We start from the raw sequence: 6,055 nt of genomic DNA on the forward strand, positions 1-6,055 counted from the left end.
CCTAACCACACTGCTAACCCTAATGACTAACCTTAATGACTAACCCTAATGACTAACCCTAACCACACCGCTAACCCTAATGACTAACCCTAACCACACCGCTAACCCTAATGACTAACCCTAACCACACCGCTAACCCTAATGACGAACCCTAACCACACTGCTAACCCTAATGACGAACCCTAACCACACTGCTAACCCTAATGACTAACCCTAACCACACTGCTAAACCTAATGACTAACCCTAACCACACTGCTAACCCTAATGACTAACCCTAATGACTAACCCTAACCACACTGCTAACCCTAATGACGAACCCTAACCACACTGCTAACCCTAATGACTAACCCTAATGACTAACCCTAACCACACTGCTAACCCTAATGACTAACCCTGACCACACTGCTAAACCTAATGACTAACCCTCACCACACTGCTAACCCTAATGACTAACCCTAACCACACTGCTAAACCTAATGACGAACCCTAACCACACTGCTAACCCTAATGACTAACCTTAATGACTAACCCTAATGACTAACCCTAACCACACCGCTAACCCTAATGACTAACCCTAACCACACCGCTAACCCTAATGACTAACCCTAACCACACCGCTAACCCCAATGACGAACCCTAACCACACTGCTAACCCTAATGACTAACCCTAATGACTAACCCTAACCACACTGCTAACCCTAATGACGAACCCTAACCACACTGCTAACCCTAATGACTAACCCTAATGACTAACCCTAACCACACCGCTAACCCTAATGACTAACCCTAACCACACCGCTAACCCTAATGACTAACCCTAACCACACCGCTAACCCCAATGACGAAACCTAACCACACTGCTAACCCTAATGACTAACCCTAACCACACTGCTAAACCTAATGACGAACCCTAACCACACTGCTAACCCTAATGACTAACCTGACTAACCCTAATGACTAACCCTAACCACACCGCTAACCCTAATGACTAACCCTAACCACACCGCTAACCCTAATGACTAACCCTAACCACACCTAACCCCAATGACGAACCCTAACCACACTGCTAACCCTAATGACTAACCCTAATGACTAACCCTAACCACACTGCTAACCCTAATGACGAACCCTAACCACACTGCTAACCCTAATGACTAACCCTAATGACTAACCCTAACCACACTGCTAACCCTAATGACTAACCCTAACCACATTGCTAACCCTAATGACTAACCCTAACCACACTGCTGACCCTAATGACTAACCCTAACCACACTGCTAACCCTAATGACTAACCCTAACCACACTGCTAAACCTAATGACGAACCCTAACCACACTGCTAACCCTAATGACTAACCTGACCCTACAACCCTAACCACACCGCTAACCTAATGACTAACCCTAACCACACCGCTAACCCTAATGACTAACCCTAACCACACCGCTAACCCTAATGACTAACCACACTGCTAACCCTAATGACTAACCCTAACCACACTGCTAACCCTAATGACTAACCCTAACCACACTGCTAAACCTAATGACTAACCCTAACCACACTGCTAACCCTAATGACTAACCCTAATGACTAACCCTAACCACACTGCTAACCCTAATGACGAACCCTAACCACACTGCTAACCCTAATGACTAACCCTAATGACTAACCCTAACCACACTGCTAACCCTAATGACTAACCCTGACCACACTGCTAAACCTAATGACTAACCCTCACCACACTGCTAACCCTAATGACTAACCCTAACCACACTGCTAACCCTAATGACTAACCCTAACCACACTGCTAACCCTAACCACACTGCTAACCCTAATGACTAACCCTGACCACACTGCTAAACCTAATGACTAACCCTAACCACACTGCTAACCCTAATGACTAACCCTAACCACACTGCTGACCCTAATGACTAACCCTAACCACACTGCTAACCCTAATGACTAACCCTGACCACACTGCTAAACCTAATGACTAACCCTAACCACAACGCTAACCCTGATGACTAACCCTAACCACACCGCTAACCCCAATGACGAACCCTAACCACACTGCTAAGCCTAATGACTAACCCTAACCACACTGCTAAACCTAATGACTAACCCTAAACACACTGCTAAGCCTAATGACGAACCCTAACCACAATGCTAACCCTAATGACTAACCCTAATGACTAACCCTAACCACACTGCTAAGCCTAATGACGAACCCTAACCACACTGCTAACCCTAATGACTAACCCTAATGACTAACCCTAACCACACTGCTAACCCTAATGACTAACCCTGACCACACTGCTAAACCTAATGACTAACCCTAACCACACTGCTAACCCTAATGACTAACCCTAACCACACTGCTAACCCTAATGACAAACCCTAACCACACTGCTAACCCTAACCACACTGCTAACCCTAATGACTAACCCTGACCACACTGCTAAACCTAATGACTAACCCTAACCACACTGCTAACCCTAATGACTAACCCTAACTACACTGCTGACCCTAATGACTAACCCTAACCACACTGCTAACCCTAATGACTAACCCTGACCACACTGCTAACCCTAATGACTAACCCTAACCACACTGCTAAACCTAATGACCAACCCTAACCACACTGCTAACCCTCACCACACTGCTAACCCTAATGACTAACTCTAACCACACTGCTAACCCTAATGACTAACCCTAACCACACTGCTAACCCTAACACACACTGCTAACCCTAATGACTAACCCTAACACACTGCTCACTCTAATGACACCAGGTGCCGGGAGCAACGAGCTCAAGTTATCCAGCCTTTCGCCTGTCCATAAAGGGTTCTTCGAATCCTGTGAAGCGTGGTGAATGGGCAGATTTCCTCGTCCTTCTCTCTAGCAGTGATTTTGGGCAGCTCCAAAAGAACTGTGACCGTTTCCCGAGTGCAAAAACAATGTTCTATCCCGGACCTCGAGTAAATGACACTACTAAGCTGCTCCCGAATGCACTACGTCATGACATGGAAATTGATTCTATCGTAGTCCATTTGGGTTCTAATGACCTCATGAAGGGCAGCTCTGAACAGTTGAAACTGGATTTTAAAAGAGCTGATTGACTCTCTGCTAGACACTAACAAAAGACTCCTCGTATCTGGCCCTGTGCCCTTCTCTGAATCGTGGCACTGAACACTTTAGCAGGATTCTTTCTCTTCACAACTGGCTACGTGATTATTGCAGCTCAATGAGGTGTAACTTTTGTTGACAATTTTCGATACCTTTTGGAAACAAAACAGGTTTTGTAAAGAGGATGGGATCCACCCAAATCATTTTGGGGTTCCTGGATCCTTTCACAGCATTAAAAGGCTGCGTTGAGACAATGACTTATCAATGACTTATCAATGACCAAAGCCCAGCTCAGCTAATTCCTACCATTCCAAAGCAGTTGTCATAATGCTTCAGCAAATGTACATTACATCAGGGGCCTCGGCAGACAATGTAAGTAACCTACTTTATGTCCCTCTAACTTCCCTTAATGCCTCTGCTGATCCTACGCAGTAATCACGTGCCAATGAACCAGATTTATACTGTTAGCTCTGAGGCGATGTGCCCTCAGGAGGAAGTCCACTGTGTGCAGCTCACCCTGCACTAAGATACATAACATGAACATATCTACTTCTGCTAAGCTTCCCAGTAAAGTAATGAAAACACGTAAACATCCCAGAAGAAAAGTGCTCAAAATAGCCCATGTTAATTAACATATGTAGCTTAAGAAACAAGGTTTATGAATTCAATAATTTGCTAGCAACAGATGACATTCATATTCTGATTATCTCTGTAACTCACTTAGATAATTCCTTTGATGATACAGTGGTAGCAATACAAGGTTATAACATTTACAGAAAATATAGAGAATGCCAGTGGTGGAGGTGTTGCTGTTTATATTCAGAACCACATTCCTGTAAAGCTTAGAGACGATCTCATGTTAAATACTGTTGAAGTAATATGGCTACAGGTTCATCTGCCTCACCTAAAGCCCATTCTGTTGGGAAGCTGCTATAGACCACCGAGTGCTAACAGTTAGTATCAGGATAATGTGTGAAATGCTTGATAATGTATGTGATATCAACAGAGTGGTACGTTTTCTGGAAGGTTTAAATATTGACTGGCTTTCATCATGCTACGCACTCAAGAAAAAGCTTCAAACTGTAACCAGTGCCTGCAACCTGGTTCAGGTGATCAAGTCAGCCTATCAGGATAGTCACAAACAGCACAGGAATTAAATCATCAACATGTATTGATCACATCTTTACTAATGTTACAGAAATGACCTTGAAGGCTGTATCCAGATCCACAGGAAGTAGGGATCACAATATAGTAGCCATATCTAGGAAAACCACCATATAGTAGCCATATCTAGGAAAACCACAATATAGTAGCCATATCTAGGAAAACCACAGGATGTAGTGATCACAATATAGTAGCCATATCTAGGAAAACCACAGGATGTAGTGATCACAATATAGTAGCCATATCAAGGAAAACCACAGGATGTAGTGATCACAATATAGTAGCCATATCTAGGAAAAACACCATATAGTAGCCATATCTAGGAAAACCACAGTAGCCATATCTAGTGAAAACACAATATAGTAGCCATATCTAGGAAAACCACAGGATATAGTGATCACAATATAGTAGCCATATCTAGGAAAACCACAGGATGTAGTGATCACAATATAATAGCCATATCTAGGTAAACCACAGGATGTAGTGATCACAATATAATAGCCATATCTAGGAAAACCACAGGATCTAGTGATCACAATATAATAGCCATATCTAGGTAAACCACAGGATGTCTAGTGAAACCACAATATAATAGCCATATCTAGGAAAACCACAGGATGTAGTGATCACAATATAATAGCCATATCTAGGTAAAACCACAGGATCTAGTGATCACAATATAATAGCCATATCTAGGTAAACCACAGGATGTAGTGATCACAATATAATAGCCATATCTAGGAAAACCACAGGATGTAGTGATCACAATATAGTAGCCATATCTAGGAAAACCACAATATAATAGTCATATCTAGGAAAACCACAGGATGTAGTGATCACAATATAGTAGCCATATCTAGGAAAACCAAAGTCCAAAGGCGGGGCCTATTATTGTGTTTAAGAGGTCATACAATATGTTTTGTAATGATTCCTATGTTGATGATGTATAGAATATGTGTTGGTCTGTGGTGTATAATGAGGATCAACCAGACGCTGCACTTGACACATTTATGAAACTACTTATTCCAGTTATTAATAAGCACGCACCCATTAAGAAAATGACCGTAAAAACTGTTAAACCCCTGTGGATTTATGAGGAATTAAAAAAATGTATGGTTGAGGTGGATGAGGCAAAAAGGAATGGCAAATAAGCCTGGCTGCACAACCGATTGGCTAAAGTACTGCAAATTGTGAAATTATGTGACTAAACTGAGTACAAAAGAAGAAGGAACTACACTATGAAACAAAGATAAATGACATAAAGTATGATAGTAAAAATACAACGATACAATGCTATAAAGGTAAACAAGTTGACACCAAACATTCCGCATGCTTATAGGGAAGGACATTCAACAAGCACAGCACTTACACTAATGACTGATGATTGGCTGAGAGAAACTGATGATTAAAAGATTGTGGGGGGGGGGCTGTTTTGTTAGACTTCAGCTGCTGAAAAAAACATATGTGTTATGGCTTTACACCTCCCCCTCTGCTATTTTGTGGATAAGAATTACCTGTCTGAACACAGAAGGGGTTCTTTAATGGAAGCCTCTCCAACATAATCCAGGTAGAATCAGGAATTCCCCAGGGCGGCTGGCTCTGAGTAAAGCCCGTGTGTCAGCTGCTACAGCGACTGAAATGACTGCAACACTTAACAAAGAGCTGAAGTTAGTGTCAGAATGGGTGGCAAGGAATAAGTTAGTCCTAAATATTTCTAAAACTAAAATCATTTCATTTGGGACAAATCATTCACTGAACCCTAAAC

This window comes from Oncorhynchus gorbuscha, linkage group LG02, assembly GCF_021184085.1.
Source record: "Oncorhynchus gorbuscha isolate QuinsamMale2020 ecotype Even-year linkage group LG02, OgorEven_v1.0, whole genome shotgun sequence".
Classification (NCBI taxonomy): Eukaryota; Metazoa; Chordata; class Actinopteri; order Salmoniformes; family Salmonidae; genus Oncorhynchus; species Oncorhynchus gorbuscha.